This window comes from Hylaeus anthracinus, unplaced genomic scaffold (genome assembly GCF_026225885.1).
Source record: "Hylaeus anthracinus isolate JK02 unplaced genomic scaffold, UHH_iyHylAnth1.0_haploid 4, whole genome shotgun sequence".
Taxonomy (NCBI): Eukaryota; Metazoa; Arthropoda; class Insecta; order Hymenoptera; family Colletidae; genus Hylaeus; species Hylaeus anthracinus.
The window spans coordinates 3,354,066-3,376,255 of NW_026535289.1; the positions used below are offsets into that span (position 1 = coordinate 3,354,066).

Consider the following 22,190-nt stretch of genomic DNA (forward strand, 5'->3'; position numbering starts at 1 on the left):
TTTGTTGGGAACGACGGGAAAGTTACGTGAAGATCGTGGGTAAGAAATGCTGCTAATGATTATAAATATGGCATCGATTATTTAAATAGGTATTTGTTTGAATTATACATATACAACTTATCGAGGGTATATTCAGATTTGAATTGGATTTAGCTGAAAAAGTGAAGGGTTCTCCAAAAGGAGCTGTAGAATTTTGTTTCTTAGTGAAGCACAAATATAATCAAATATATTCAATTTCTTTTTTATTTCAAGTGAAAGTATTTGTGACTTGTGAAGGATTTATCTTTAGATATTTTATAACTAGACTCTGGATGTTTATGCACCTATGACAAATGAAAGTATAGGGAAGTCTGTGACAATATGCATAAACGTAGAAATATATAAAATATCAACATTAATGTCCATGTTATACCGTATAGAAATAAGACATACTTTCATTGGAGTTTCAATTCTATTTCTGTAGCTGTGAAAATATGGATTTGCGTAAACATTCGCAGACTATTCATAACACTTTCCATGCACTATATTCATATATACCTGAATGTGTGGTTCTTAATAAGAAAAAAAAGATTTTATCGTGTTTCATATAATATAACTATTTATTTAATAAACTATCGATTTTATGTAAAAGTATTCTATGGATATTAGATTTAACGAACATCCCCTTCTTCCTCGAGACTTAACAGTATGACGATTTCCCATCAGGGTCAATAATTTTTCCTTCGAAATATCCTACCAGCGAAATTACATTTCTCAGCGATGAAAAATTTATTTTTTAGCCAGGTACCCGACGTTATATTAATACTCACCCTGCATAGTTAAGATTAAGAAGGAATATCACCTGTTTTTAGTGTTGATAGCACTTAGGCCCAACTGTTCGCCATTTGTATGCCTCCAATCGTTTCTTAAAGATACTTCCAACAAAGTGTAATCACTTACGGCAGTTTATGATTTCCATTCGACGGCGAAGTCACTGTTTTAAATGGAATTTCGATGTTCCGATATGTTTATACTCGATCCACAGATTGGAAGCCTGTTTGTCGAAAAGATAGACATCTTTCAGATACGAGAGATCGAAAGAACGTCCAATTAGCAATTATAGGGGCTGTCCATAGGCTCCGGATGATCGTCAAAGCGTTTAGTATCTTCCCTTGCGCGTCAGCTGTGAAATTCTATTATAATTTTTAGTGAAAAGTTTAGTTGGCAAAATTCTTGTGGCGAGGAATTCTATAAATGGCTCGTATAATTTTTACGTATCGTCTCCTGAGCATAAATCATTGGATATTTTATTAAATTGTAAAATATTGTTGGGTTGTGCCATACCTGTCAACTACCTTCCTTGGTTAGTTATATAAAATCTCTCAAAGCGCTTCGTTTTGTATTTTGTGTATTATCATATCAATGGAAAGTTTACAGTCTCAGATATTCATTATTGGTACATTTTCATAGTGTTTTGGCTCGTGAATTATTTTCACGTGAGTAGTTTATCAAGAAGCAATTTAAAGCCACCTGAAGGGGACCTAAGACAACAGTTGGGACGTTAATAATAAATAGTGATTTGTTTATATTGACTAACTTATTAGTCTTATCCTTCCAATTCTGAACATTATTAAAATACAAATTAACATTCTCATTAATACTTGTTCTCCTTTTTAGAGAACCATATATTATCTAATCAAGTTTAGATTTTTAATTTCAATAAAATTATTCTTGAACATTTATTACATAATGAATAATTAGCATCATTTTAGTTTTAGCAACAAATAACTGCTTTCCTTGGTCTTGACATAAATATTTTCACCCCTCGATGAGCCTTCATATACACACATATATTATACTTTCACCATATTCACATTTCTCCAAATTTGTTTAATATACTTTGGATCACATCTTCATTCTTGAAGTGCTCTCCATCCATAAGCACTCGAATGGGCTTAGAAAAAAGATAAATGAGTTCAGGTCGCAATACTAACATATTGGAATAATAACGACCGGGCACGAATACTCGATTAAGATCGCGTACCTTATTTGTTGCATCGATCGATTAGTCTGTTCAAACTTTGCGATAATAATTCACTGGTACCGTAATTACTGGTTCGTGTTAATTAATCACTTTCCCGAGTCGACGTTACAGCTCCGTCTTCCTTAGGCCTAAAATACGCATCCGTCGGAAACCATTTACGTATGCTGCTTCCGTAACTGCATGTTGTGTATAAACCAAAACAGAGTTAACGACAACATCTTAGATTAATTTTCAAACAGTTAGTTCCAGGCCTCTTTAATATCGAATATTATCTTACACATTCTGCTAAATGTAACGAACATGTTTCATATGATAAAAATTGGTTTAATTATCAGCGTTAATTTAATTTATAATACGTATGCTGCACTTTATTACGTTATTAAATCAACATTAGCGATATTACATTACGATAACGTTAATTATGATGTGCAATAATAATAATTTCGTAATAATCGATATCGTTAACAGTATATTACACGACAGTATTATGAAATTATATAAATATTCATAATATTAATTATGATTTGTAGTAATAATGATTAATGATATGAATATACGGCACTTGCACGTTATTGTTATCAAATGAAATCAGTATCGATGATTATTCTCGTGCCTGAAAATAACATTCCTTCAAAACTTCGAAATAAAGAAAAAATCGTCCGACCTTTGCGTTCAATAATTAAATAATTAATATTGATCAATATTGATCCCCCTTGATCATTCTTAATATTTGAATTGGAATTCGAACACTTTTCCAGTCATTTGTTCCTTAACATTAAGCTGTCCGTACAAAGCATCATCACTTGGAAAAATGAACGGATACGTGTAAGTAAAATAAATGTAACTTACCCGGTTGAAAGTTATGTAAGTGACAAGAATTACGCCCCGTATACGTCGGTGTATTCTTACGCAAAGAGAAACGATTCGGCAGTATATCGTGTTTTATGTAATTCATGAACAATAAATAAAGGTATCTACTTGTCATTTACGGCCGTAGCAGCGAAGCTCGACGAGATTCTACGCTCAAGATGGCATCGGTAATGCATTCATGGGCGAAACGAAGGCATACCGCGGACGAAAATAACTGACTTCCCCCGGTGATAGATAAACTTTATTTATTTATTAGCAAATAAATCACGAGTGAATAAGTCGGACAAATATTGTCCGTAGTTTACGAATGATTCCCGCGCCACTTACCGATCCTTAGAATAACATGTCCATAAGACATGCCATTTTATGCCTCAATGTCATCTATTTATGGTGTAATTATGCTGCTCGGTATACACTCGTAGGAACGTCATATTAATTAACAGCCGTTTACATCGAGACGAAAGTATTCGTGTCTTAATTAATTCTATTAGAGCTACGGGCGACATCGTCGTTAGAAACGATTGTTATCACAAGCAAATCTCTTCGATGTTCACCAGATGTAAGAATTTATGATAATACCAATTACGAGTAGAAGAACAACGCGAGACCGTGGAATTTGAGATTTTTAATGTCGAATTTCACTGTAATAACTGATGAAGAAAAGGAGGAATCGAGAGGAATTGCTCGTTGCTTACATATAATATATAAACTTAGTATACTGGCCATTGATTCTTTCTGATTGTCATTTCTAATTTTTATTACTTACATTTTCCTATTTTGCTTTTATCCAACTTGAATCTATCGTTTTTCAGAACAATTCACTGTTAGATTTTATTTATTATGTTTTATTGGACGGAGATATCTGATTTTAGTTCCAAATTTCTGTAGAAAATAACAAAAACATTTAGAAAAAGGATCAATGTCTACACTCCTGAAACATATATCGAAGGCTCATCGAGGTTATTATTTTCATAATAAAAAGTGATATTAAATTTGTAGTTTTAAAAGGAAAATTTACTATCTTCATTTGCAATAATTCGTGGCTTAAAAGGCTATAAACTTACTCCTTGAGCAATTGCAATCAATTTGAACCACGAGATATCTCATAGTTGGGAATGGGTGGGTTAATCTAAATAATTATCAATTTTCTCATCGCCATTTCTACTAATACCTATTCTTGAATTTACCTAAGACCGTAACAAATGATACAATAATCGTACAATAATCAACGGATATCTAACGCGTGATCTACGACGATTCGCTAAAGGTACATGGAAAACACCATCTCGATAAAAATCCTTCCATAATTAAATCCAGAGTAACTGGAGTATCCCACGAGGATCCGTTTTACGCGCGGACCAATTTGTAGCCGTGGGCTCGTTGGACGGGGCACGGTATCCTTCAGGTGGCCTTATGTTTGTTCAGGTACGTTCCTACCGGCTCGCCATCGGTATCATTACTCCGAACGGTAGGTGGGCCAACGGAAAGCAACGTGGTCGCTTCCATTCGGTGTGTAACCCGACGAGAGAGTCAATCCATCACGATGAATGCAATCAGCAGCTGTTCCATCTCGTGCAGACGCGTGACCAGTTCACGGTGATTTTTAGACGCGTACCAGGACGTCGTTATCGATATCATTACACGAGCCGTAGGTGGCCGACGCGGTCATCTAGATCTAGGAATCAAACGACAGGAACACTCCTCGTCTCTTCTTCCTGCTATCGCTCTCGCAGCCTCGCCGCAATCCATCATTCCTTGGATGCATGCAATAATCGGTCCGTCGGGCCGCTTCTCTGTTATTTCCTTTCTTTCATTCCCTCCCCCCTTACCCCCTCTGTTTCCTCCCCCTCGCATACGAGTCGGGGTATATAACCATTTTGTTCTGCGGAGCCATTTTCAAATCGTCTCATTTCCGTTCTGTAACGACATCAAGCGCACGGTATCTTTCTTCACCATTCGCGAGACACGGTTCTTCTGCCATCGCTACCCGGAAGGTTTCGCGATTACCATACGAAAGGAACACGCGATTCGATCGTAGCATTATCGGGAGTAGTATATGCTCGCGCAAATATACGACCTCCGGCGCGGCGCAGGCGTAATTTGGAAGCGAAGGTCCCTGGACGGCCCTGCTGGCCAAGTGTTTGTTCTCTCCGCTCGGTTCCGCCTCGATCCTTCGACGATCCGTTCAATAACGTTTTATGTTTGTTAGATCGGGGGTTCCTCAACCTCCTGACGATGGATACAACGGAAATCTCATCGATAACTGTTTTGGATAGTTTATTTTAGACTAATCAGTGGAATATACTCTTGTAAGGTAAAGGAGTGCGTCGACCAAAGGAGATTGAATTTGTTTTAAAGCTGTTGTTATTCTTAAATAATGTAGGAAGAATAAATTTTTGTTATTCGGAGGAAGTAATAAGTTCGTGGCACAAAATTAATTTGGTGAAATACAATTTAGTAATAAAAGTAATGAACATAGGGAGTAGATACTTGTATTATTTTTATTAAATATTATTCCCATGATATGTAATTGGTGTTGCTTCGTTCATTGAAATCCAAAATAGGTGGTAGAAGTACTTGTTACATCTGGTGTACTTGTAGTATTTTTATATTACTATTTTTGTTGGAATAATATTATTTAGTTAATGCAAAAATATATTACACTGTATTTAACTATAACTATAACTGTCTTTAACTATAGTCAGACCTGTGTATGTTTCATAATAAACGTATTGTTGGGTTGTTTCTGTTGTTTTTTTATTATTAATTTTCACCAGTATTTTCTTGTCTATATTTTTCGTTTACAGGTAAATAAAGAAAAGTATCGATTGAGTGGTTATATGATCCCATATTCCATTAATTCTGAATTAAATATTTCTCCCATTGTGTATAGTTTGCGTTATTCTGCTGTATTGATAAAATTAAAATAATATTGGTCGAAATACGAGTAAAGCAGTAAAAATACTTATTTATATTGCACTGGGTATTAGGTACACTAGATTACAAACTACCCGTACTCTTCAGGGTTGGCGACCACTGACCTAAACAATTTGTATTGGGCTAAGGCCCGAGCAATTTGTTTACAATTCACGAACAGATACGGTCTAATTGGACCAATCATATTTCAATTTAATTTCTCAATTCAATCAGGCGCATAGTTACCTTATTCGATGTTACTCCATTCCCTATAAGTATAGATTCCGCGTGTGCCCCCCATCTTATCCTAGGATTACGTGCAGTTGCCGACTACATGTATAGCAATCATGTCTGATTGATCTTCTCGGATAGCAATCGTTGTTCTCCTATCTCTAGGAACATCTCATTGTTACAAACATTTGAAGTTGTAAAAAATGCAAACTTACATCATTTCTCATTAGTTCACAGGCTTGTTTCCGCAATTTATAACAGTATTTTTTAATTCTTGTAATGTTCTTACCCTTTTGTAATTATATGCAATACGAATAAATGAAAAAATTGGAGGGTCTTAGCGAAATGCATTTACCATCTTCGACGTCAAAAAATATATTCTTAACAATATTACTTTATGATAATATTAATTGCGTAATCATGATGGGCCACAATAATAATTTCAGAATTGTTAATATCTAGTATTACTGTATGACACTTGACACAACCCAGCTACAATCCTAGCAAAATATCAAAGCGTTTCACCCTAAGAACACAGTTTACACCTAGAGTTCTCGATTAGGAGCTCAACAGCAACAACATCACCAAATAAAAATAATATTTCAAGCACTATCACGTATTAAAACCAAAATAGCGAGAGTTTAGCAAAATCCCTTCGTCATCTTCGACTTTGAGAAACATATTCTCGAAGATACCTCGGTCGTCACGCTTCGTACGGCCCCATACCGCAAAAGTGCACGAACATACCATAAGCAGACACTCCCGTGGGTCCGTATTTCTTAGCAATGCGGGCGACGTATGCAAAATTCGGGGTCCAGACGAGATATGCAAATCGTTAAGGGGTTGATAATTCCACGCTGGGCGCAGCTCTCGGTCGTTCGCTCGTATTCCACGCGGTGCTGGATGAAGCAATAAAGCGGTAGCGACGGGGAGCAAATTTCCAAACAAGAACCGCGTTTATCTCGGACGTTGGGGCACTCGCAATGCGAATTTCCTCTTCCTGACTACAAGGAGGCCGTTGTCACGCGAAATCGTTGCGGGGCGATCGTGCTGCTCGGAAGAGGATTGCCTTGAAAGTTTTGCATGCGGGGGTACAGGAACCGGGAACCAGGAACCAGGAACCGAGCGAGAGACCGGCTTGACTGGTTCCAGCCGTGTTTCCATGTTGGTGTACGTGCAGGTACACGTAATACATCAGGGGATCGGGGGACGCGTGTGTTTGGCCTCACTTGCGTAATCCGTTGGGAGTGGCGTGTACCACCTATTCGATCTCACTCGAGGATATTATTTGAGGAAAGATCGCGAGAGTTCCTTGCTTGTTTCGCCACGTTGATCGCTGCTATTGTTTTTTTTTAACGCTAAACCTACCACGACCGGTCAAATGACCGTTTTCAAACTTTTGCATACAGTTCTTATATACAGGGTGTCCCGTAACTGGCGGTACAAGCGAGTAGGGGGTGATTCTACGTGAAAAATTGAATCGAAAGTGTAAAATAAAATTTCTTCGTATAATGTTTTATCTTCGAAAAAAATAAGTTTGAAAATTTGTCGAGTACGCGTATAATTGATTTAGCTTCAGTTCGACGGATGGGTCATGTTAAGTCGATTGTGTACTGTGATGACATTATTGTAGCGTTTGAACAATTAAAATAGCACAACGACACATTAGATAACGTTCGATGCAATTTAATAAGGAGAGATACGATTTAGGAACAAGTGTTCATAAATTAGACGAATTCTAGAAATCTGTTAATCAATCCATTGACAACGTTTAGGAACAAGAATGCGTACTCGACAATCTAATTTTTTTTCGAAAATAAAGCGTCATATGAAAAAATTTTATTCTACATTTTCGATCCAAGTTTTTTTACGTAGAATCAGCCCCAACTCGCATGTACCATCAGTTACGGGACACCCTGTATAATTGTTTCATGCATCATTCAATTTAACGCGTTGACTGTCAGACAAATACTTTTGAAAATTTCTGCTGGGGATTAAATATTATTTAGACTATTGGAGACTACATAATCGAACATTTGTCGTGGTATTTATTTTTGTAACTTTATCAATCCAAAACAAGTAATTCGATCATTTGTCTATCATTCGGACGCAGTTGCGCCCATCTCGAAGTTCCTCGCGATCTTCTGTAGATCGAGCCAGCAACGGATGTTTGGACAGGCTGTCTGTAATTCACGCTCGGACGTGCAAACATCTATAAAAGTTCCTGGTAAGCCGCGCTAAAGTGTCGGTAGTTATTTGCGATTTAAAATATAAGTACTTATCTCGTTATAATCGGCGTGTTATGAGGACTTTAAGAACGCCGAGGAAGTTATTTCAAGGAGCCAGCCAAGTGTCTCGTATTTGCACACCGTTGCGTTCGCGTTTATCGTTTTATTGCATTCGGTGTTTTGCGTTTCGACGCTGTATATAACGTCTTTTAATCTGTCGGGTGATTTTAAAGTCTAATGACCGTCACCGCCATGACGGAGGAGCTACTTTGTTCGCCGTTTAAATATTTATAATTCGGCCAATTCATTCGAGACGTCGTTGACACGCGGCTGTTATCTAAGACGTTTCCTCGGTGAATCTAACGTCGCTGTTAAGAAACGCGAATTTAACGTTTCTCGTTAATTTTTTCACGCGCGCAGATCGCTACGGCTCGTAAATCGTGCGCGTACGAGTCTTAGCTTGATACAGCGGATATTGATGTTGTAATGGGACATTATTCTCGAGAGACGACAATTTTCACTGCGGAGCGTCGCATTCCTTGTCATTCCATACGCGATTGCTATCTTCATTATTCGGAGAAAACTTTACTTGGTCCGAGAACTCATTCAATTTTTACCTTGAATATAAATATAACGATGTATTGCTAATAATTTGCTATAGGAATTAATGATGCTAAATCAGAAAGCATTTTGTTTCCAAGTCAATTTTAATTAAAAAGTAGTCAGAAGTATTTATTGAATAATTTTCTAATTCTAGAAATTCCATACCGTATCCATATCTCTTTTTTATTCATATTATCGTACGACAAAATTTTCCTAGTACTCTAAACTATGTGTTTCCAAATGAATATCTTCTATTGCATTTATTTTATTTGATTCACTATAAAAGACATTATTTCTTGTTCATGTACATGATTACAAATGAATCAAGACTGATAGCAAGCAATACTTGTTGTTTCCAGGATTCTACACAAAATTATGTGTTTTACACATGTACACAAATTATACAAAGAATTACATATATAAATCCAATTTTTGTGCACAATCTATCCTGTAAAGGGTCCTGCAAAGATGATTGAAATGCTGATTTTCATGACTATATTCACGTAAAAAAGTCTTTGACTTACTAAATGTGCTCATGAAAAAATATATTCCATATATTTCTTCATTAAATTCTTCATCGGTCTCATTACATGAGAACGAGTTAAGACACTTCTGTTTATTTCATTGAGCCGCACCCAACCCTAGAATTAATCCCTATAAATAACTCACACCCCTACGTAGGTATCCATTGAACAACCAGACTGCTTTGGTTCTCCAAGTTATTAGCACCTGTCGCGAGCTTGATACTTTTTATCCGAAAGGCCCTAGCGTTTATGCTCACGTGACTTCTGTCGGGGCAAAAACACGCGCGAGCCGCAGGTTAATTAGCGTGTCGGTAGTTTCATACAGCGATAAATCATAAAAGGGCCCCGTTGGAAAGAACTTCAGGACCTGCATACTACGCGACGGTAAAGATATATGACCTACTTTATAGCGCCTACGACGGTGTGCGCGGTGAAGACGATAAATCGCCGCATTGTGCAACGTCTGAGTTGCCTTTTGACACGCGAACGGGTCTTTTTGTTTAAAAAGGAACCAATTACTAATGGAGAAGGCTACCGATACGCTGCCACCGCGCAAGATGGATACGTTTGAGTTGATACGGTAGAAGGGTCGAAAGTATCAGATTAGGTGTTTTAAATTTTATTAAAAACGCTTGCACAAATTTTGGTTCTGTTAGGTCAACGTAGATAGTAATCCTACACTCTAGAAAATATAATGTAATTGTGTAATATGATTTTTGGCGATTAAGTGGATACAGTTCTTTTATTAACATCTGTTATTCCTCAAATGTCACAAGTAACGTGTTCAAAATAATAGGTTTAGCATTTTAAAATATATTTAATATAGGTTAGTTAAGAGTTTAACACTTGGACGAGTGTTAAGTATAAGTTAAAAAATAATAATTAAAATACATACGTCAAAAGATGAACATAGATAATAATCTTACAACATAGAATGCATCATTTTTAATGACTGGCTTGAGATATTAGTATAAAGTGTACAAAATGTGTGTGTTTTTTTAGGAGAATACTTTTGATAATACATGCTACGTATTATACGTAACTCCCTGAACGAACTTCGCATTCAGTAGAAGTCCTTCCGTTTCCAACACCTGCCACTCCGAGTCTTACCAGTACCGTACTAAATCCACATAGGAAATAACTACTCGATGCAATTCGCTATCTGAATCAGCAAACATCCAGATTTTCACTGGACGATCCAGCAATCGACACTCAGGTTTAGCTTAATCATGAATAAATCAGTAATATTCTTATCAGGGGGAAATGGAGTACAGATGGACAGGTGTGGAGGAGCTGACCCTGCCTCTCGTTTATCTTAATTGTCAATTAAGTTTGGAGTCGCGTGTACCGGCTAATGACACGCCCACTCAGGTTGATATCGTCATCATCGTCTTCAACGTTGTCATCTTCGTTGATCGTCGTCCCCTTAGGTCGATGCCACCTCGATTACGTATTCTAGACGCTTTAATTAGCTCGACACGTAATTAATCGAGTGCAACGTATCTATCGGTCACTTTGCCTTCGATTCGACGCGCTTGATACCTGAGTTGGTTCCACTGACGCAGCTAATTTACTTTCTTGCTGGATTATTTTTATCGCGACGAGTTCAGAAGTCGAGACGAACGACGCGAAATGGAGGTTTTCGTGCGCGTGCACCGTGTACAAAGGCTCGTTTTCATGGTAATCATTTTCATGGTTATTAATTTTCTAATTAAGCTGTGCCTTTTTCACGTTTGTGCTGCAGCATTGTTTGCTAATTCGTGTGAACGGTGGGGCAAGTTTGCAGAATGTCGGGAGGATGATGGAATTGTTGCGGTTTTGCTTGTTCGCAGGTGGAAAAATAATGGGATCACTTGGAAAGTACAGTATATTGTTTTGTAATGGGGTCAGACTAGCGTTGGTTTTTGCTGCGGTACCTATTCTATGCGAAGTAAATTTATATTGATTTTGAATAGGGTTTGGTGAAATGCCATCTCATTTTTCAGTGCTCTGTTTTCCATTTCATTTTATTTTAATTGAGTTACTATGTTGGTAGAATTTATATTGGTGTTTCTGGAAGTAAAACTGAACTTTTTTGGTAGTTATTGTTAGATTATTATTTGGAAGAATGGTAATGCGAAGAAGTAATTTGTGGATTATAAAATATACTGCACTTAGAATTCAGAAATATCTGATCGTTTAGAATCTTCGATACTCACTGGGAGGGATGCATTCATTCAAAAGATCGATGAAACAAGACGAATATTATTACATGACCACCTAAAACATCATCACTCTCATGTTTGATAGCTAGTAGTTGTTAGATTAACTTTTTTGCTTCAAATTTTAAAGAATAAAATCCAATAAACGAAAGAACATTATCATGTTCTGGTACAAAATTCCAAGTATGCAAAAGACTTGATGATATTAAAATTATAGAAAATGTATAAATCTTCTCTCATGATAGTAGAACATTACAAGTTTCTTCTTTAAAACGACTAAAAATAGCAGCAGAAAGTTTTACATTAAATTGTGCATCAGGCTATAAAAAAGAAACTTTCTGAAAGTGCTCAAAAATATGAAACATCCCCTTTCTACATCCACTTATACATCTCCAGTTCGTGTATCCCAGGAATCAAACCGACATTAATCCATCCTTGTCCAAACTGGAGCGTTTCACGATGTTTTCCAATTAAAACGTGCGCAGGTTCCTCTTCGGAGTTTCGCCAGGGAAAAAGCAACCCACCCCCAACGTTTTAACGCGAAAAGAAATAACCGTGTTTCATCGACAAAATGTACCCACGGTTTATGAATAAAATATGCAGATATCTCCTCGGACAGTGGATATGCAAAATCGTCGCGCAACTTTTCCGCTGCTTGTGCACGCGTATAAAATTTAACAAACATTTCTTCTTGAATCGAATATCTCCGAAGACGCCTGACTCCACTAGAGCGAGTCAAAGAGAGGAAAGGAAAGCAGAAGGAATTGTAAGGAGATCCTCAAGACAAGTCTTCGCTTTCTTTTAAGCACGACACCTTTGAATCGCGATAGATAATGGAAGGGACGGGAAGATGGAGGGAGAAAGAGGGACGAGAAAAGAGGACAATGACAGGAACGCTCGTCGAGGAGAAAGAAGTCCCTTTGGTGACACACGTTTGAACAGCATAACGAGCCGTCCACGTAATAATAACCCTGGCCTGAATAATGGAAACGCAGGCAGCCATGAATGTCACGATCCACGGGTACTTAATTTGTCGCGATCCCGCGCGCTACGCTTAACATTCAAATTTCCAAGGGACCATGGCGTGTCCTTTACAATCTTCGAAACCGCTCCTGCGATCTACAGGCTACCCTCTGTTTGTTCTTGCTGCAACTTCTTCAATTTTAAACGCTTTTCGGATGGTTTTCTTTTTATTTCGCAGCAGAGTTTCCGAGGAGTTGATTGGTGTTTATTATTTATCCATGAAAAGTTCACGAAGGGCTTTGTTTATATTGACACTGAACATACCACGACTGGTCAAATGACCGTTTTCAAACTTTTGTATACAGTTCTTATGTGCAATACATCGTATGTGTCGCTGTATATGAATCGTATATGAACTACATACATACAGTCAGTGTAACAAGTATTCATACAGGAACCAATTCAAAACAAAACTTCATATATTTATTTTATTAATAAATTTTAGAGGAAGAAATAATCAACCAATATTTCTACATATTTTTAGAGTAGATTTTGCAAATTAAAGTCTATTACTTTTAACGTTAACCTCTTACTTCTCTTCTTAAAAAACAAAAATAAAATTGAAGAAGTGGCAATAACAACCAAGGGAAACATTGGAACATGTCGCAAATGAAATGTCAAATTCCAGTTCTGAATTAGTTAGAAATTTTGGCAACCGTATCTGTTGGTTTCTCGAATCAGACATTTTCTTTCTTTGGCAATCCAACATTTTGAACCACAGACCTCTGAACTTTGGAGGCCCTTGAACTAGCGACTCCCCGGGTCGCGGCTTCTGAAGTCTCCTCGATGCGTCCCTGAGTTTAGGCAAGTATCCTATCATAGGGGTGGGAATAAAAAAATCAGCAAGAACTCCGGGCGATATTCGTGCGCGGTGACGAGCTCAGTCAAGAGTATCCGCACGTCGATACTGTACCGTCCGCATAATCCACCTTTGCTCCCCTACACCCTCGACGCGGCGGCCTTAAAGGAGGTGCTTTTCAAGGTTATCCAGCTGCCTTCCCACCCACCCCATCCGAAGAAGCAGCAGCCGAGTGTCCTCCTCTCTGCCAGAGGGTTTCCAGCCAGTTGCCATGCCAACCAGACCAGGATATTCCTACTCTGCTCTTCCACCATCTCTCACTCTCCGTCTCTCTCAGCTTCCAACTCCCGCGTTGCCTACTAATGGAGGGATCGAGAGTGGCAAGTGCGCCCGTCGGAAGATCTTCAAACGGAAGAAAACACGATTTCACGAGCGCCATTCGTTCGGCCCCGAAACACTAGGTGGTAGCTGCAGAGAGAGCGTCCAGGGGTTTGTGGTGCGAGGGGGATGAAAATAGGGGATAGAGTCGAGGCAGGGTGGAAGAATACTCGTCGAAGAATCGAAACGAGGTAGGACGGGCGTTGCCATGCCGACGAATTATCATTTTCGCCCCCTTGCACCCCAAAAAGGGAGTCGCACCCTCTCCAGCGCGTACCTGACTCCGCCCCTCTGTGCCCATGGTATGGATTTTTTCCCCTGGTCGGCGTCCACTTGAGAGCGGCGCGACGCCCGAATTTTTTTTCAGCGTGCACGAGAGGACCTCACCCCCACCCCCGCCCCCCCTCTCTTTCTCTCTCTCGAGTGCGCCCGCCGACGACCTTTTGTCGCCGGTTTTTCGCCTCTCTTTTGTCGTTACGAACGGTTGGCACGACGACGTTACCGTCGACGCCGCCGTACTCACGGGCGTCATTGACGCCTTGGAAACCCCGTGTCTCTCCATCGGGGATTTTCAAGGGTTCAAGCTGCTCGGCTGATCTTTAGACGGCGCCAAGATCGTAATTCAAGATGAATCTTAAGCAGCCGCGACGAAATACCTTGGCGCTACGAGAACCTCGCGTTCGGTCATTGATGCGAATCGCGGGGGTGTCGCGAGGAGTTGGAGGTTTTAGCGATCGCTGAATGCATTTAAGAGAGCTCGTTTTATACCTGGATAGCGTAGAAACCTCTTAATAAATGTCTCGGTTGAACTCGAGCGAAACGAATAATCGGGGAAGAATTTCTCTTCGTAAGAAACGAACGAGGGATGTTTCGTAAGAGTTAAGTAATTGGGAAATATTTATCGCGGAATGGGTTCGGAGAAAGTTAGCGCCTTTTGTTATTTAACGGTTGCGTAGCAGAATATATTAGGTTGTTTCAAATGTTTCTTCCCTTTCATTAATAAGTAATACATGCACAATATTTTATGTCTAATGCTACATTATTGAATTCTATATTGCTCCATTACTGTTACAACATCAACGTCTAAGAAATTAGGCATTTTTGGGACAACCTAATGGTAGGATACGAAAATTTCTTTTTACACCAATTCTTTTCATCGCAAATTACTGAATGTCTACAAGATATGAATAAACAGTCCTCAGGGGGCTATAGCATGCGTGTACGCAGCTATAGTACGGGCTTAGCGATCCCGAGGCACCCGACCTGTAAAAGGGCCAGTGGTTCCCATTAGAGATGTCAAAGAATGTAATATAAGATGTTGAGAAATAATTTAAAACATTATAAGAAATTAAGGATTGATGTAAAACAATGGAAATGTGACATGGAAAACAAAACATGTGCAAGACTGGACCAAAAGATACAACAATCCCAAAAAACAATAGCCTACATGTTAAGTCTAAATCTATGAATAAACAGAGAGGTGGAAGTATTAGTATCCGTTTAATAACTTTCACAAGTACTTCTGCTATAAAGAAAACAATTTAAATGATTTCAAGCAATAGAAACACGAATCTGGGTATAGATAATCCCAATACGATTCTAGGTACACTACTACATTTATTCAAAGCGTGTCCTATGTAGGTACATTTTAATTGCGTTCCAGTCCCAAGTCTCCCGCCTCAATTGCAATTATTCGCCGCGCATTGTGCCCAACCAGAATCGAAAGTGAGATTTCCGAGCGAGTCCACTAAGATAATTAAGAGCGTTAGAGTCCCGAAACGCGCGAGTTGGAAGAATGGTTTCCGCGAGGAGAATGACTAAGTTTCCCCCTCTCGCTCTCTTGTTCCTTTTCCTTTTTTTTTTTAATTTCTGGAGGGATATCCCGACGGTACCAGCGAATTTCTATTCCGCGTCAGTAAAACCGGCTTCGATTACGGCTAATTAATGAATGTTCTAACGAGTGCTCGTGTCTGGAACGGTGGCTCGGCGAAAGGGGCAGCCGAGTGTTCTCGAGTTAATTTCTATGGGGATTTGAGCGGATCAATACGAGCTCTTTCCCTGCTTGTGTGTGCAGGCTGATTCAGACGGAACGGACTCGTCTGCCCCCGTGTAGCCGTGCAACGAGCACACTTTGCGAAACCTGCCTAAAAAAGTCCGCGAAAATAACCCTGAACGAAAGTTACGTTGACCAGACAAAGGCTGATTATACTTAACGCGAGCCATCGTAGCGAGAATCTCGCTGCTCGACGGAGCAATTAAAAACGCGAACGCGAAAGGATCCAGGACGCGGTGAAGATTTACAAATTACGTTTCCATGTGGTGGCAACTACCGAAGTTCTCGAGTGGGGTTCCCCTTTGTTGTCCAGGTCGAATTTTGCCGGTATCAATACAATTAGACCATCGTGGAGATGTAAATTTGCAGGTGCTACGGTTAAACTAAGAGTGGATTGGAAGGAATTGATTTTAACTTGGGAGGCGTGGTACTTAAATGCCAACAGCAGAAAGCAAATATGATGATTGAATTTTTGAAATTGTGTTTTATAGGAGTTCATTGATCTTTATACGTGTTGCCACGATTTCTTTAGGTTGGTAATATTTCATATTTCTCATAAGGCTTGGTTTTGTAATGTAGCTAATATAGGTAATAAGTTAAAAATTCTTATTTAGATAGCGAATGCAAGACAAACAACTGTCTTATGAGGGTAGTTTCTGTTTTAATCAAGACCTCCTCAGGTAATAACCTTGATATCTAAGCGGCGAAGCAAAACAGTTCTACACTTCTAATATTTAATAAACAAGGAGAAACTTCTAGTATTTCTGTTCTTTTTCTTGTGTGAACCATGATTGGTAAACTACAATCAAGAATATTCCTCGTCTTAAACAAACTTGAGAAAATTGTCCATGTATGTGCTACAGTCAGTCCCATAAATATTCGTATCTTCTACGTATATTAAAAAAAATTTGTCTAAATCACGTGATAGGTTTGATATTTTGAAATAAATGTTTCATTATAAACATGTACATGAATAAACTTTACACTTGTTTGTATTTGCAATGAAATGTTTATTTGAAAATCAAATAAATATTATTGCTTAGAGTAACCAAAATACAAATTCTGCTCTTACTAACCCACAAAAATCGACAAAACATCCCAAATAAATCGTAGTAACTTCGCTTCCATTCGTTATCTACGATTGTAGCAAAATTCCATCCAACGTCCAACACCATGGAGGACAGACTTCGGCATCCCTGGGCAGTTCGAGACCCGATGCGAAACGCAGGGACAAGATACGTAGCCACGCGATGCTCCGACTCGCCCTTCCCTCCCCTCGGACACAAAAGCGACCACCGTCAGCCCCGAACACATTCACGCATTCATCCCTTCGGCATTCCGCGGCAACGTTACATCGAAAACCGACGTCCCACGACACTGAAAAATCGCCAGCCATCACCCTGGCCATGAAGGATCCTGTAGAATCCTGGCGTGTACGCGCAACCATGATGCCCTACGAAGTGTACAGAGGCACTATATATCGCCGACACAGTGGAAGACGAGTGGCACTCGTAGGGTCGAGGGTCCTTCCACGATACGTCATGCCCCATGGGGTTTCTGACCACTGTGGGTATTCTCGCCTCCCCGCCCCTCTGTCCGTGGAAACAGCCCCTAGGATCCTTGACACGAGTTCACAGGGAATATGTTGTATATAAAGACGGGGGAGTGGATGACGCGGGTCTCGGGGGTGAGGCAAAGAGACAAGGGTAGGACGAGGGCGGCCATGTTGTCGAGGGTGTGCCCGGGGGGTGTAGCCAGGAGGCCTGGTAGCCATGGTAACGTCGTTCTACCCCGACCGACCGGAAGCGAGGTGGCACGAGGCGGTACTGTACGACCGCCAACCGGAAGTCGCGGTAACCGGAAGACTGGCCGCGGTGGCGGGAGTCGAAAGCCGAAGCAGGAGGACGGGAGGGGCGAGGGAGGTAGTACGCTCGACTGGCAAAAAATGAGGAAGAAAGATGCGATCCCCTGTTGATATACCTACGGTCGTACGCACCCTACCGTGACGCCGGATGATCGATGACGATGTCGGCCACGCATGCACACACCGACGGTGCCCGGGGAGACGAGGTTGTATGCGAGTCCACAGACGGCGAGGCTAGCGCGCAACCTCGTCGCGATGCTGCCTCCTTTGTTGCCGGCCGGTGTATCGCGATCCCATTTCGCCGGGTTTTTATTAGGTGTTCCAGCTGGATTTCTGCGATTTTTCGACAAATAAACGTGGTTACGGTCCAAATATGGGGAATTTGTAAAGGGTTTTTCGAAGGGTACTTTAGGAATTTGTTTTTCGAGAATAAAAGGTGCTTGTTAACGAAGTCGTGGTGGATATTTGCTTACATAGCATTTGAGTGTTATTAAAATAAAAATTTCTAAAGGTTCTTTGAGAAAATCTTTCATATAAAGCTATATTTTATTAGCTTTGGTTGCTAAAGATACGAATTTTCTTTTTAAAATTTTATTCGACAGAGTGAAATCTGCAAAATTTCAATAACATTGTGAACATACAGCAGCTACAATTATTAATCATTAACCGTTACATACATGAAGTTTAAAGAATGCTCCATTAGAACAAAAACACAGCCAACATTTACTGGTTTAATTGAGATGGATACTTCTGATGTAAAACAGGCAAATTCACTATTTTTAAGTATTCTTTAAGTTTTAAAATTGAATTACAACGTACCTGCATATTCGCTTGCGAAGACTATTCAGATTAATTATGATGAATTCTACAAGTCAATATCCTAAAGTTTCTTAATTTCATTATTAAGACTCTGATCACGAAACAAATAATTACCATAAAATTATACAAAATTATCACGGACTAATTTACTTAAAGAAGTGTGACAAAGAAAAAACCACCATTAGCAACGATTCGTTCGGTGAATTTTAAGTTATTCACACGCGATCAAACTTTCTCATGCCACGTTCGTACTTCCTTCGCCATTTAAAAAATAGGAACAAAGAACTTCTTAATGGTACATTCGTCGAGTGCCATTTAAAGAAAATGGCTCGACGATTTCATTGCGAACGATGAAGTCATTAAGATAAAGTTAATGGCGTCTACACATCTTTTGTCGGACTAGGGGGGTCTTGCAAAGGAGGGTTTACCCGCGTTGATTGATTCTATTCCGTTTAGGGTTCACGGAAACGTTTACCTTCGTAGGTGGATCGAGGATGCCCCGCTGTTTCTGGGTGAAATTTATGCGTTATCACGGTGCGGTGCGCCACGCTGGCAGTTATCTCACTTTTGCATAATTGTTTCCTACATTAGACTCTTGCGTCGCATTAAAAAATTCTACGCTCGCGTAGACGCATGTATCGTTTGCCATTGCCGTTGTTAATTCTCTTATAGTCCACATGACCTACGGGCGAGATAAAAAGTAGAGGAAACTTGTATAATTTCATGATACTAAGAACTTCTTGGTTCCTATTCTTATCAAGAATTATCAAGAAAAATACGTATACGTAATCTTTAATACAGGAGTTTATTTATTTAGTCATTATTTAGATTTCCGTAATTGGTTGCTTCCTTACTACAGTTCTTTGAATAAACTAATCAGGGTAAGCGCAAATCCGTGATGGTATATCTAAATTTACGAGCTATTATGTGGTGAGAATTATTTCTTTTTAACGAGGATACATGGTATTGCGAGATAATTAGAGTACTCGAGGGCAGAAGAAAGGAACTTTAATTTGTCGAGGTATTAGAGTAATGTTTCTTCTAATTACTCTGAAGAAGGAATGATTTATACATAGTCTGTTCTTTAAAGTACTATTTGTTATACTGTTAAATTTTGATGATTTATATATTGCATATACTGCATTTCTATCTAAATTTCTTTTCTGATAGACATTTTAATCATTCTACTTCAAAACATTTCGTCCCTATTCGAATACAAATTTTTAATGAAGCGTATTACAATCATGTCATATCAATTACGTTACATATCAATTTTTATATATCTCCCTGGGTTTCATAAATTGAAACAGACAACGCAAGTGCAAACACGAGTTTACTCGTGACCGGTTCACGATGTGCTAACTTCCAAGATATTGAATCAATAAACAATCATATATTTTTTGTTGGTTGTTGGAAATTGGTATTCAGCTAGGAATTTTGCTCCATTTCTGTAATACCTTAAATGGGAGCACGCGTACTTGGTCGATAGCTCCTCGACTGTAGGACAATACTTTTCACCACCTTTTCTGCCACGGAAAGTCGATAGCATGAGTGAGCCCCAACTCACGTCTCACATCCAGGTAACGGTACCACCCACGACGCTAAACGCGCTGGGAATCACGGATTACCGGTATCTCTGCGCCGCGCGATCTCGGACAACTCGGACCTAACGATGACTTACGATCGGCTTAAGTGTCAATGCCTGTCGCGTCGATGGAAATCGTGCCTCTTCCTGTCTCCCAGCGATAACTTTCGCACGAAACTCACGATCCACCTCAACCTCCGCGTTGCACGTCGCGTGGAACTTTCTTGCGACAAGTGTACTTGCATACGTTACATAAAATCATCGATATACCGGTTAAACGTTGATCAGGACCGGAGATGGCAAACATAAAGTAATACGGAATTCTACAGTTTTTGTTTTCCTAGTAACTTCTTCAATTTTATTTCATTTTGCGGATGAGGGGTTAGTTGGTATCAAAGAAATAGTTAACCTCTCTTGTGATTGGATACACACAAATTAAAGCAATTTTTTTCTGTAAATCGATTTTAACATATTAATTTGCTGTTTCGCTTTAATATGGCATATGTTTTACTTCTAAAAGGTATTGTGATCGTAAGTAATGATAATTTGAATATAAAAGCAAGTATATAGACATGTGTCTGCATCCCTCAAGAGGTTAACTTTTATTGTGATGAATGTACAATAGTTCATTCTTGGACTCTTCATGCCTGATTTTTAGTGACAATTATTCTACTGCAATTACAGGTAAAAATATCCCTCATTAATTTCAAAGGTATAATAGTCCATTTAGCAGGTATTCATCTTCCTCAACTTGTTTCGTGTTATTATCATTCCTTTCCACAAGACAAAACAATATGCCAACGAAAGAAATATGAAATTTTGTTACATTAGTTTAAATTGATACAGAAAAACCATTCATTTTTGCAAAAATCTAGAATCACTTCGAACAGCAACCTCCCAATAATGTATGTCCTTCTAGAAACAATACACCTTCTGCTCTCAACAACGAGATATCTCGAGTTACATAATTTTCCCACAGGTATGATAATAAAAATTCAGACTTCCATGTTTATGAATATTCATTTGGCACACAATGGAACATTTCACAAAGAAACAAGTTTGCAAGGAAGTTCGCTGAATAAAGATTTCCACGCGAATAAAAACAGAAATACAGAAATGGTTTATCAAAGCCGTTCGTCACGGTTGACGGAGGGGGATATACCAGTAACTAATAAAGTTTAGGTAACGCTGCACTTATGGACACGAGAAATAGTATCGCGGCTAACGGTACCACGCGCCTCACGCAACTTTGCACGTGCAGCGTCGTCACGCACACATCGCTAAATTATTTTACAGCTCGTAAGTTCGAACAACGAATACGTCGACCGCTAACGAGAGAGTCGCATCTATCACGATAATAACGATTGCGATCTACGGCTCGGTTACGCGGCTGCGCAGACGCGCGCGCCAGTGGAATGCCTCGCGCAGCCTCGGGAAATAAACGGAGATTGGTTCGTTTAAGGATTTCCTTTTCTTTGGAAACAGTGAAGACCCGTAATTTCGAGGAATTATGGAAAATCTAGCGAGAATTTACGAGCACCCTGCATTACCCGCCTAATGGGTGAATTTGCTTTTCGTGGATGTCGATTAGGTCGAAACTTGCATTCCTCGCAATTTTTCGTGTTATAACTGTAGTTATAGCGTAGTTAAGATGATAATTGTTTCTTTTCTGCAAAAAGTTGTAAGATAGGGTTCTGGAGCCTTTTTGTGAATAGTTTACATGGTTAATGGGGTAGTTTTAATCGTGTTGGAAGTACAGTGTCTTTATTTAGGAAACTTGATCGCTAGATGTGGATAAATGTGAAGTAAATTTCTCGTAATGTTCTTTAGATTTGTTTGAATTGCTGTGAGGAGTCAATAGTTTCTCTAATTATACTTTGCTTCTTTCCATTTTGCGTTTTATTCAAAATGTTGAATGTATTCGAAGCACAAGAAGTGAAAATCTAAAAGTTTTTTTAGTTTCTTGTTAAAATTACCCAATCACTTTCCGTATTTTTGCCACAATTTCTAGTGACAATTATACAATTACTCTTCAAGTATTGGTCTCGATTGATATTTCCATAAAACAGTGCG

General features: G+C 39.1%; 1 long non-coding RNA gene across 1 annotated transcript; it reads right to left on the reverse strand.

The window, feature by feature from the left end:
• Window positions 1-14,793: 14,793 nt before the first annotated feature.
• LOC128894525 (uncharacterized) lies at window positions 14,794-21,447 on the reverse strand. The gene is made up of 3 exons (XR_008461586.1): window positions 20,011-21,447; window positions 19,008-19,214; window positions 14,794-18,046 (listed from the first exon to the last, which is right to left on the reverse strand). It is a non-coding gene; the product is annotated as an uncharacterized LOC128894525 (long non-coding RNA).
• Between the last annotated feature and the right edge of the window lie 743 nt (window positions 21,448-22,190).